This window comes from Camelus dromedarius, chromosome 12, assembly GCF_036321535.1.
Source record: "Camelus dromedarius isolate mCamDro1 chromosome 12, mCamDro1.pat, whole genome shotgun sequence".
NCBI classification, from domain to species: Eukaryota; Metazoa; Chordata; class Mammalia; order Artiodactyla; family Camelidae; genus Camelus; species Camelus dromedarius.
Window position 1 is genome coordinate 70,466,813 of NC_087447.1, and position 13,435 is coordinate 70,480,247.

General features: G+C 38.0%; 1 protein-coding gene across 2 annotated transcripts in view; it reads right to left on the reverse strand.

Moving 5' to 3' along the window:
* The window catches only part of PDGFD (platelet derived growth factor D), a 222,971-nt gene that overhangs the window by 73,817 nt on the left and 135,719 nt on the right, over positions 1-13,435 (reverse strand). The window lies entirely within an intron of this gene.

Here is a 13,435-nt window from a genome sequence, read left to right on the forward strand (position 1 = left end):
AGGGTCAGCTGTACAAATATATATATTTTTTTACATTGACAGTGTGACAGAATGTCTTCAATGATTAGCGTAAGAGGTACTCAATAAACACTGATGAATGAACGAACAAGTGAGTGAAAACCAAATTAAAAGATTCTAATGGTGTTTAATGACTATTTATTTTAAATTCAGATGACATTTTCCAGTTGTTTGTCCATCATAAAAGTCATAATTTTTTGGCCTTAGTTTTTGGTGACTTAAAATAGTTTCAATTCTTATTCTATTTTCTGTATGTTGTATAATACAGAATTTGTCTGATCTTTGTCCTGGGTTCCTAAGAGGGAACTTTTAAACCCTGAGAATTTCCCAAGTGACCCAAGCATCTTTATTATTCATGTGGGCCCCTGGGGCCACACCTGAGTTTAGGCTAATGCAGTGATTCACTGTGGGCCCCTAAACAGCTTCTGGAGGAGGACTGGATGTAACAGAAGGACTAATCCTGTGACTGGAGGGTTAGGGCTTTGAGCCCGTTATCAGCCTGACTTCCCAACCTCCTGGACGTAAGGGGTCTTGGACACTGAGCCCTATCCTGTTGCCAGTGATTCCATCAATTATGTCTACAGAGTGAAGCCTCAATGAAAGCCCTGGTGACTGTGGCCTGGGTCAGCTTCCTGGCTGGTGACACACACTGACTTCCTGAGGACATGGAAACTTCACACTTGGGACCTGCCCAGGCCTTGCCCTATGTGTCCTGTTATTTGGCTGGTCTTGATTTGCACCCTTTCTAGGAAAAGTAATTGTGCTTGCTTGAGCTCTACAAGTCGTCCTAGCAAATGACCAAACCCGAGGGACTGATGGGGAACCCTGAGCTCACAGCCAGTCGGTAAGGTGCCCCGCAGTCATCAGCTGGTGACTGAAGTGCAGTCTTGCACGGACCGGGCCCTTAACCTGCGAAATCTGACCTAAGTCCCGGTAGCTCGTATCAGCATGACACTGCATAGTGGACCCATTTTTCGTCTCCCAATGTCCAGAGTTCTTTGCATTTTAGATTTCGCCTTTTTAGGCCCCTCCAGAAGCAGAACTCCAGCCACAATCTATTTGCATCCTACGGCAGAGAGTTCACTCCGAGGCCTATAATTCAGTGAGCCTGGTCAGGGAGGTTTAAATTGCTGGTGGGAACCACTGAAAGGCTGGGCTGCGGAGGGTGACTGTTAAAGCTTCCAAAGTAAGAGATGAAGAGTGAACAAGGAGCCAGCCCGGGCAACGGGAAGGCTTTGCTCTTTTTATACGTGTTATGCATCTGTGGGAGTTTCAACTTTTTTTTTTTAAAACTCATTTCAGTGTTTAATGTGTTGCACTTGCCCTGTTAGAATTTTGAGGGAGACAGTCTAGGAAGAGCCGAGGTAGCCAGAGGAACTGACGCCCCCACGCCCTGCCTTGGGACAGAAGACCAGAGCATGGGGTCTGGAGCCATGTCACCAGGCTCTGGCCCCAGAGCTGACGCCCTTAACCACCGTGTAATCGAAGAGAGTTTTCCTTCTTAGTCTGAAATTTGCTAGAGGCATTTTTAGACTCTGATATCTGTAATTCACTTCGACTTTTGAGTCACATTGTTTACATATAATTTATAACTTCATGCCAAACTGAGGGCCACTCTTAGCAGAAGAGTTGTAACGAAGTACAGATACAGAGAGCTACCCATCAGGTGTAACCTGAGGTCACTACCAAGTGTTATATATAAAGTCACGTTCCTGAATGACGGCCTTGACTTTAGTGTTCCAATAATAACTACCACTTCCGGAGCAATAATTATGTGCCGAGCACTCCAATGAGTTGTGTAAATTCGCGATTTCATTTAATCCTCACAACGACCCTAGGCAATTAGTAATATCCTCAACTTCACAAAGGAGGCTGACAGAGTTTAAAAAAACTGATGACCTCAGCACAAAGCTAGTGATGGAATCAATGTCTGCCCCTAGGCTGTCTGTCTTCAGAGCACACACTCTTAACCACAGCGCTGTACTAGTTGTTAAAACTATAAAAGCGTGAAATACATCATTTTTTATGGAGAGGGAATAATTTTCACTCATGTTTATATGACAAGAATGTCAGTTCTTCTGCTACATTTTAGTAAGTAGGAGGTTCACGGCGGGTAGAGCTCAGGGGTAGAGTGCACGCCTAGCATAGACAAGGTCCCGGGTTCAATCCCCAGCACCTCCAATCAATCAATCAATCAATCAATGAACCTAATGACCCCCCCTCAAAAAGAAGGAGGTTCACATCCTCACAACTCTGTATTATGTATTTGATTTTTTTAAGAAAGCCAATCAAAATGAAAAAAAAAAAAGAAAAGCCAAAATGTTTTGTCTATTCTGTCCCCAACCCTTTAAGGAAACTCCTCTCACCCAACCAAGTATCCCAGGAGCTCATCAAGGTTCTGCAGGCACCATCACTCACCCCGGGATATACCCAGAACAATCTTTGTTCTCGAGGTGTGGTCCCCAGACCAGCATCACCAGCTGGGAGCTTGACAGAAATGCGGATTATCAGCCTTCACCCCAGACCTACTGAAGCAGGAAAACTGGGGGTGGAGTGAAGCACTACTTGTTTTTTTTGTTTGTTTGTTTGTTTGCTTTTTAATTGAATTATAGTCAGTTTACAATGTTGTGTCAATTTCTGGGGTAGAGCACAATTTTTCAGTCATATATGAATACACGTATATCCATTTTTACATTCTTTTTCACTGCAGCACTATTTGTTTTAATTAGCTTTCCACGTGATTCGGATGCTCCCTTAAGTTTGAGAACTACTGACCATCTATACTTTCTACTCTTTTACTTCTTATTCTCGACTTCCCTGGCTCCTTTGCCACCTCGTTTTAACTCATAGCTCTCATCTGATTTTTCATCTCACCTCCCTGACTGATGGCCTGTCTTGGACTCGCTTCCCTGTCTTTGACCTTGAAACCTTCTCTAGAGCATCATTTTTGGAAGACAGTGACCTAGAGTAAGAGCTACCATCACAAATTCTAGTGTTTAAGGAGAAACGAAATTACAAATAATGGCAATATTTTATTTCTTCTTCCCAGATTGTAATATTATCTATGATGACATAAGATGCAAAGGGTAAATGCTGAGTTATTGCAGTAAGCATTAACATACTTCATCAACTATTACATAGAAACATATCTCTGCAGACGGTGCCACTGCACACAAATTCAGTGAGCAGCATAGACATACTCATTTGCCCCGCTGTCTCCGTAAGACATCCAGGAGGCAGCAGCGTGACTGAGGGTCACAAACCCCATGTTATGCAGCTACAAGCCAAAAGCAAGGAATGCTCATTGAGTCAGGAAATTCCCAACTTGCCAAGAGATTTATTATAAAATTTCATTTGTAAAATGGCTGTTCCATGATCACGTGACAGATCACAGGAGCAATGTTCGCCCAGAATGTAGTCCAACGCTATATAGACTAAACAGTCCGACTTCTGCTGCTAAACCACCCAGATACAACCACCCACTTTTTGTAGGGTGCAACGTAGTCCACAAGCATCCACTTTTGTGAGTTCATCATAAATATAAGCTGACAAAAAGTAAGTATCATTGCAGTAAATACCATTGCTTTCATTCTGCCTTTTCCTTTAAATTTAATTTTGTTTTGTTACTTTGTAACAGGTAATGACATCGACACAGAGATGTTAAAGTGACTTGTAAGTGAAAAGAATGGGGGGCTGGTATATGGAAGAGCGGAGCCAAGTTCAGCTTCATCCTATTCTAGCTCTGGTAACTTGTCCGGCTGCAACCAGCAGCAGCTTTGGACACACCGTATCATCTTTCTGGCTTCTGTTTCCTAAACATTAGTTTCGGGGGCTGGATAATGTGGCATTTAAGAGTCCTTTCAGGTCCAAATAACATGACAGCTCAACAATTTTCTTCCAAGAAGACAGAACTGCAGGTTGTTTGACTGTGACCAGCAGACGCGAGTGAGGCAGTGATGGGACAATGGAATCTGAAATCCAAAACCTTCAACGGGATAAACAGACACTTTTTCCATCTAACTATGATTATATATATAGTCGCATGTTGTCATCTAAAATCAGAGTACCAATAGATACTTCGACAAGTTGTTCAAATATATTATTTATGAAAATCTTTATTTCTCATCAGCTAGAGAAGTGTCCTGGGCACAGAACTGGCCACTTAGTCTATCAGATTTCTGCAGAACACATTAAGGAGGAAAAGTAAATAAATCTGTTAATGTAGAAACATTTTTTCTTTTTTAAACTCTTGCTTAGGTACAAGGATTAAAACTTAGATACTAAAAGGTGCTTTATAATTTTTTGAAAGTTTCAGAGGAAATGTAAAAAAAAATCACATGCAGAATATTGCATATCTTGAAGGAAAGGACTATGTCTTATTCACCCACGTAACCCCAAAGCCTGACCAGTCTGGGCATATGGAGACTCCCAAAATATATCTGTTAAATGCATACACAGATGAACGGTTACTGCAAATAGTGCATATGCAGAGTTCTTGAGACCTGAAAGGCATTTGGAACTAAGATAACAAATAAAAGGCAGTTTTATCAGTAAAAGAGTTGAAAAATGCCCAAATATTTTATTTCTAGGAAATTCAATTTTGGTGTAGTCGGCGGGCCTGACATTTGCGGGAACGTATCTGGCATGAACACTGAAGGATTATTTTGGGCAGAGTTCCACTGAAATAATCCTGCTTGTTCTCTGGTTCACACATTAATTATGAAATGACTACCTCTTTTTCTGCACTATTTCCATCAAATATAAGCTTCATCAGAGCCAGGCTTTAAAAAGCTGTGACCAAGAAAGGAAAGAACCATGCTGGGCTAAGAGCAAGACACTCTGTGGCTGTAGTTGTGGTCTACTCTCAGATCTATTAAGCAGAATAGGAAATCAGGTGACTGACAAATCCCCCAGGCTCTCGCTCTATGCAACCATCGAATTTAAAACAGCAAACTCAGCAAAACTAAACGAGAATGGGGTCTATGCTTTACCTAATGCATTATTATTATTATCACTAAACTACCTCAAGTAATCATTGCACTCTCCCGCAACGAATAACAACACAGCATACAAAAGTGTTCTAGAATGAAGACAAAACCATCCGGGAACCTGGCGCAGTGGGTTATAGGAGACAGAGAAAGAAACAAGGGAGAGATGGAGAATGTGAAAGACTAGAGCAGGGGTCCCTAATTTTAAATTTTTTTCAACTTTCTTTTTTGGGGGTAAATTAGGTTTATTTATCTATTTAATGGAGGTACTGGGGATTGAACCAGGACCTCGTGCATGCTGGGCATGCGCTCTACCACTGAGCTCTGCCCTAATTTTAAAATGAATAGGTTAATTTGGAGAGCAGACTCTCAAATATACAGTGGGGATAAAACTGAATTGAATTTGATCATTTTCCATACATTATCTCCTAACTTAAAAGTACAGTCTCACCTTGGGAACCGCTGAAGGTGAAAATTAGACTTCATTAACAGTGTTAGTTTAAAAATCAGCGTGAAAGCATTTTCAACGTTTTTCTTTCCCCCCCTCTGTGTTTCCTAAGGCACTGAAGTGTGAGGTCAATGAACGAAATTCCTCCTGGGACTGCTAGTGGAAACAATCTTCATTAAGGAATTTTTGGTTAACACCTGGCACATGGTCCTGGCAAGAACCAGTCTTCCAAAAGCCCATAACAGCTCTCTAAAAACAAGTCACTCCGCTTTTAAGCGACTCAAGAGCAACAGTAATTAAACGTCAGGTATTTATTTAGAATTCTCCAGCAGAGATTTTTCGAAGAATCGGTAGTAATACAAATTCTTTCTGCTTACAAAGCTTTGGGGAGGAGTTACATATCTTTTTATTCTAATTACAGTTCCTTTTGGCACAAACCAAAGCGTTAATGTTTTTTATATATATGTAACGTTTATAACCTCCCTCAGAGTAACAATTTGGAGACACTATTTCGGGAGAAGAATCAATTGATCATTCCCTGAGCTCAAAATTATTCTTCTTTAAAAATCTGAGTCCCTCAAAAAAGAAAAGAAAAAAAAAACCCAAAAAACAGGCTATCTATCGTAAAGTCCTTCTGAATAGTTTCCAGTAACAGTCACAGGAGTGTAGTAATGGTCAAAGTACTGCATTGATGTCTATGACTCCTCACCTCACTGGATCTTATGAGGAACAATTATACCCTTTCCTTCAAAACTGCTTGTATTTGACAGCTAGGTTACAGAAGTGATTGTAAAATTGTATCAAAATGGAAATAACTTTTTCTCTTAAGTTTTTAGAAAAGTGAAACCAGTGAAAATAAAGATTGCCCTAAAATAGCCATGGTATGTTTCATCACATGAGGATAATTCAAATTAATTAATTCTCAGACAATTCCCTTCTCATCCATGACAGTCTTGGTGCGTCATGATGCTGTTGACAGGTAAAGGATGTGATACAGCAACACTCACAAGTGTGGCAGATGGGGAAGGGCGACAGGGAACGGCGTGACAGAAAGCGTTATAGATTAGGCTGCAGAAAAGGGAATCTTTTCAACCCTGCAAACTCAACACCCAGAAAACAAGAGAGACCGAATGACCAAAAGTACCTGCTCTCCCCACTGCCAACGTAGCTCCAAGATACAGAAGGTGACAGGCTAGGATGCTTTAAAGGATAAATCGGGAGTTTGAGATGTGCAGTTACTAACCACTATGTATAAAGTGGATAAACAACAAGGCCCTACTGTAGAGCACAGGGAGCTGTATTCATTATCTTGTAGTGACCTACAATGGAAAAGAATATGAAAGCGAACATATGTATACATATGTATCACTGAACTATTATGCTCTACACCAGAAACTGACATAACATTGAAAACTGACTAGACTTCAATTAAAAAGAAAAAAGAAAAAAGGAAAGAAGGCACAGATAAAGGGTAACAGGAATATAAAAGATACAACTACATAAACAGCAGATATTAAGAGGAAAAGAAAACATTTTGAATTACCGTAATTGTTTTCTCTGTCGTAATTACTTGATGTGCCTGTAAACGTAGTTAGTAAATTTGAAAACTTATATGAATTAAATTTCTGCAAAACTTTTTTTTTTCGTAATTACTTGATGTGCCTGTAAACGTAGTTAGTAAATTTGAAAACTTATATGAATTAAATTTCTGCAAAACTTTTTTTTTTAAAGAAAGAAAGGTAAAGGCAAAATAGTAAGAAAAGTCATACCAAGAAGGAAGTCAATCTGGCATTTTTGCTAGAAAACACTTATTATAGGAAACACAGCGCTGTTACAAATGTTGTCAAGGAAGATGACTTAAATTACGGACTTTGAGTATTTACAAAGAGGGAGAGTTTTCTGAAATTACTTTACAGGGCAGGTTTCTGGAGGAAGTCCAACAAAGCTGACTGGGACTGAACAGTGTGCAACCAAGAAGATGATTATGAAATATCCTAATGATTAAAAACTTAATTTGTGTGCCAGAGAAACCATTTTCTTAATCACAGCTGACTAAAGGGCTCATCAAATCCTAAGAGAAAACTAACCGCGAGTTAAAATGATAATCACATGGTTGATTATTTAAAGTTTGTATATACCTATACAAGTGTATATTTATTATTGAAATATAAATTAACACAGACATTAATCATATCTTGTATAATATATATAAACAATATATATAAAATTACATATCTATAATTATACTTAAACATTTATTAAATTATATGGCTTTAGAGCTACTTATGGATTCATTTTTCAATACCAAATCTCACTGAATTCCAGAATACTTTTTTCACATATTAATATTTTAAAATGGGGAAATGCAGAAGGAATCCTACTTCAGGATGACACCTGCACCCCAATGTTCATAGCAGCACTATTTACAATAGCCAAAACATGGAAGCAGCCTAAATGTCCATCAACAGGTGACTGGATAAAGAAGATGTGGTATATTTATACAATGGAATACTATTCAGCCATAAAAACCGACAACATAACGCCATTTGCAGCAACATGGATGCTCCTGGAGAATGTCATTCTAAGTGAAGTAAGCCAGAAAGAGAAAGAAAAATACCATATGAGATCGCTCATATGTGGAATCTAAAAAACAAACAAACAAAAACAAAGCATAAATACAGGACAGAAATAGACTCATAGACAGAGAATACAGACTTGTGGTTGCCAGGGGGGGCAGAGGGTGGGAAGGGATAGACTGGGATTTCAAAATTGTAGAATAGATAAACAAGGTTATACTGTATAGCACAGGGAAATTTACACAAAACGTTATGGTAACTAACAGAGAAAAAAATGTGACAATGAGGGTGTATATGTCCATGTATGACTGAAAAATTGTGCTGAACACTGGAATTTGACACAACATTGTAAAATGATTATAAATCAATAAAAAATGTTGAAAAAAATGAAAAAATAAAAAAGGCAATTCTTCACATTGAAAAAAATAAAATAAAATGGGGAAATGCCTCATGATTACTGTTGAAGGTGACTGTCCAGCTGTTAGAGAGTACAGCAACTTAGGATGCAGTTGTCACAGCTTTTGTGTACGCAAATCTAGTTAATGCTTAGGAGAGAACTGTTCATCTGATTTTAACCTCAGATATTTTCATTGGTAGCATCCCAAAAGAATGGTAGCTTATAATTGCATATTTAATTGTCATTTAAAATACCTTTATATAAAAGTTGTACTATAATGCAGTACTAAGATAAAAAAGGTTTTGTGCATATAAATGAGTATGAAGGAAAGTAAGTATAAATATAATAAAATAATGGAGATACAGTATCTCATCCATATGCTCTTGTGAAGAAATGATCAAGTAGTTTACGGGACCAAAGCTAAGAAAATGTATCTGAGTAAATAAAGTTGAAGTTTGGTTTGTCATTGAGATTCAAGAAAACAAATTCCTTTCCCATCTCAGACAACACAAATAAAGGCAGTAGAAATTACCATATATCTCAGAATAGGTCAAAGAATTGTCAAAGCTATGAGATACTGATGCAAACAGTTCATGCATTGTGATGGTGATAAAATATCTATCTGTCAAAAGCGGCTGGCTTTCCAGAGAATTGTTTCATTCTAGTGATAGGTCACTCACCTAAATGAAAAATGATACAACAGGTAATTAAACAAAAAATACAAGCGAATGTCCAGTATTCTTCAATACTCCTTAAAGTTCTCTTGGGCTTAAAAGTGCTAATAAGCTAGTCAAATCAAGGTCTCTCTCTCACACACAGGTTATGAAAAAGATCATGTGACCTTGAAACTATGTATCAGTGCTGAAGGACAGACGTGATTTTGAAGACTTTTGAGTCTCAATTTAAAAAGGCTTGTACTTGGACTTTCACTGAGATCATGAAATAAAAGACATTACACGTTCATGGATAAATTCATGTTTACCATTTCATTAAAAAAGAGTTTTGTAGAGGTTACCAGGGGGTAAAGGGAGTAGGAAAGGATAAACTGGGAGTTCGAACTTTGCACCTCTTGGGGAGTGATGGAAATGTTAGCTATCTTGATTGCCGGTGGTGGCTTCAATGATACAATGAATCAAAATTCATCAAACTGTACATCTGAAATATGTGTAGTTTCCTGTTCAGAAATTATACCACAATAAAATTGTTTAAAATAAATAAAGAAATAAAAACACATCTTTCCTTGTCAAAAAAAAAAAAAAAGAGTTTTGTGTGCTTTCAGTGCCAATCCCTTTTCCCCACTGAAGCTATTACTAAATCAGTGCTGTGTTTTATAATGGACAGCGTTTTGGAATGAGACAAGACTTTTGTTTCCCTGTCAAATCTCATGCTATCAAGTCTCTTCAATTTGTTGCCTTGTCTGGTGAGCCTCCTCCGTGGATTCCTCCCTCGAACCACCCATAGTCAGAAAGCGGTGCTAGTCACGAGAGGTTAAATTACACCTACATCTCAGTGGTTTTGGCAGCAAGATTTTGTTTCTCGCCCACACTGCATTTCCCTTTGTGTTGAAGGGCTCTGCCTCCTGTTTTATCGGAATATAAATATTTAATGTAGTTGATTCCAAAGTGAAATCATTTGGGTTCTTTTTTTTCTGGATGTGAGTCCATTAATTCCGATGTTACATTTCCTGTAGCCTGGTGCAAACCCGAGCTATTGAAGCATCGTTATTGTAATATTAACAGTCACAGCTGGGGGAGCCCAGGAGATGAAGAATTACCCATCATTTTAAAAACAATACTCCTGTTTATATTTCCCTGGCCAAAGCTAATCACATGGCCAGACCTTAACTTCCACCAGGGTGGGTAACCCGAAGTAGAGGAAAATTAGACGCTGATGAGCACTGCCAGGAACTGTTTCAGTGGTTTACCTGCTTCCTATATCTGAAGTGAACGCTTGACTTACTTTTTTTCTCAACTGGTAGCATGATCTATCCACGTGCTAAGTAACATCTCATTGTTATTTTACTATAAATCATTGCAGTGATGGTGGGAGACATGGTCAGAGGAGAAAAACAGGGGCAGAGGATTCACAGATGGAGACTTGGTGACCACAGGGGAAGAAAAATTGTACCGAGGTGCCAGAAAACATATCTGAGTAAGGGAGCCTGATGTTCCTTAGAACTTGCTGTCTTGCTACAGATGGCAAATCGTGTAACCAGCAGGTAAATCTGAGGGCATTAGCTTCCTGCAAAAAAGGATTCTGAGCCTATTTCTTTAGTAAATGGGGAAAAATGGAAGTGATTAACAATGTCTGGTAAGGACCCAGGGACACAGACAGAATGGCATCCTTTGCTTACATCACTCACTTCAACGCTGCGTCTTAGTCTACATCTCCTGGTCACTCAACACTGAGCTTTTTTCTTGCCTGTTCAACAAGATTATAATGGAGTATTATTCACAGTGGGTACCTAGTAAATACTTGTTGAATGAATATTTGCTTGGAAGTAATGTAGAATTAATTGAGTGGTTTACCTGTCTAGGAGCAAAGACATTTCTGTGCAAATTAAAATTATACAGCACATCATTTCTGTAATCTTCAGAATATCAATGAATGTTGGGTTAAAATAATAATTTTCACAACAGCTACTGTTTACTAAATATGTTCCAGGCCACTACAATGCTTAATGTTTATCAGTCTATTTAAAAGTCAAGGGAACCTCAGGCATCAGTCTTCATTATCACAGCGTACTTGAAATAGAAGTCACTTGCTTATATGTAGCAGAGATAAATTTTATTTTATTCTTTATTGACATCGTGACTTATTTTAATTGCATCACCTACTCTAAGTAGGAGACAATCAGATTTCTGTAACCAGTTAAGCAGATTAAGAGGGAAGAACTGAACAAATGAGGCTAACAGTCACTGGATTTTCTTCTTCTCATTTCAATACTTTGTACATCCAGTTGCTCTGGTGCTGGCCACCACCACAGGCAAGCTTATCTCTGGTCCTAGCACCATGCGTGGTCCCTAACAGCTAGCAGATCTTCACTGTTTGTTGCAGGAGTTAATAAATGAGCCAGTAAATAAAGCCATCATGTGAGTTGATAGATGATACTTCAGAAAAGATTGATTCCCATCTCAAGTAAGATCACACTGCTTACTCTCTACAACCGTTAACTTTCAAGCAAAAATATGGGAATGAGTGAAATACATGAGGGAGATTGGGACCTACAGACTTCCAGTCACAAAATAAGTGAGTCTTGGGAATGAAATTCACAGCATGAAACACAGTCAATAACATTGTAATTTAGATACAACATTGTAAAATGATTATAAATCAATAAAAAATGTTAAAACAAACAAACAAAACATTGTAATTTAACTTCACATGGTGACCGACAGTAACCAGACTTAGTACAAAACGATCGTGGTGATCATTTTGTAATGGATAGAAATATCAAATCACTACATTATGTACCTGAAACTAACAGTGTTGTAGGTCAATTACACTTCAATTAAAAGCAATAGTGGCAAATAACATTATTTTTGAAATGGAAAACTAAGTTAAACAACTAAATATATGTTTGGAAAATACATACTGTACATGATGGAGTCAGACTATCAAATTAGGAACTTGGAAACACTTTAATACATATTACCCTTTAGAGATTATTCATAATGCTTGCAAAATGTGTGAAAGTGGTCAAAAGGTACAAACTTCCAGTTATAAAGTAAATAAATCCTGGAGATGTAATGTATAGAACGGTAACTATAATGAACAATACTCGTATATTTGAGAATTGCTAAGAGTAGGTATTAAAAGTTCTCATCACAAGAAAAAAATTGTAATTATGTCTGGTGATGGATGTTAACAAGACTTACTGTGGTGATCATTTTGCAATATACACAAATATTGAAGTATTATGCTATAAACCTGAAACTCATATGTTATGTCAATTATTTGATAAAAAATTCTTGTAATATACCCTTGGCTTGCAAAATATATGTCAATATAAGGCAAACTTGCTTTCCTGTTGGACCACTCCTGTTGTAATCTAGATTTGTTTTTTGTTTTCTTCAGGTGAGATAAGAGAAAAGGGCTGGCCTTTAATAAAGGACAATCCATACTAGTATTTAATGAATATTGAGAATGATGGAACTGTGCTTCCGTAATTTGTTAAAAGGAGTCTATTCAGGCATCTAAATAGACATCTTCAGAGTCCTACTGTAGTTTCTGCTAGAACACTGGAAGACAATATAGGGGAAAAAAAAGAATGACCAATGACATACTAGCATCTATCTGGCTTCCCTGGGAATCCACATATTGATAATAATCAGATAATAGCTTAATGACAAGCAGAAAAAAATCTGAAGTTATTTTTCTGGGGCAAGACCCAAAGCAGTCCCTCACTTTGTAAGCACTGACTGAGACCTTACAGAATGCCTGACGGGAATCGGAAGCTGCATGTAGACAGCGGAACAGGTTCACGCTTTCATCCTAAGTATGATGAGGTTCTTCTGTTACTGTTGCTTCTGCAAAGGAAGAGAAAAGATGGAACTTTCTACTCCCATCATCTTAAGTCTTCAAAGGATATTGCCAGTGTGTCTGTGGCTCTGAACTGTTATTTTATGATATTTTTAATTTTATTCATAAACTATGAGTAATTGCTTTTAAACCTTATTAGATTTCATTCTGAAACACATTCAATAAAATGCTAACTTTATTTTTTTTTAATTTTTTTGGGGGGAGTGGTGGGAGGTAATTAGGTTTACTTATTTAACTACTTGTTTTAATGGAGGTTCTGGGGATCGAACCCAGGACCTCTTCCATGGTAAATAAGCATGAGCTATACTCTCCCCCACTACATAAAATGCTGACTTTTAAACTGAGCTAGACTTACTAATCTCCTGTAAGCTTGCTACAGGTGCCATGCTCGGAGAAGCCAGTGACTAAAACAAGGTTCTCTTTTCCTCTTAGACTGACAGGAGACTGCTTGAAAAAGACATGCAGA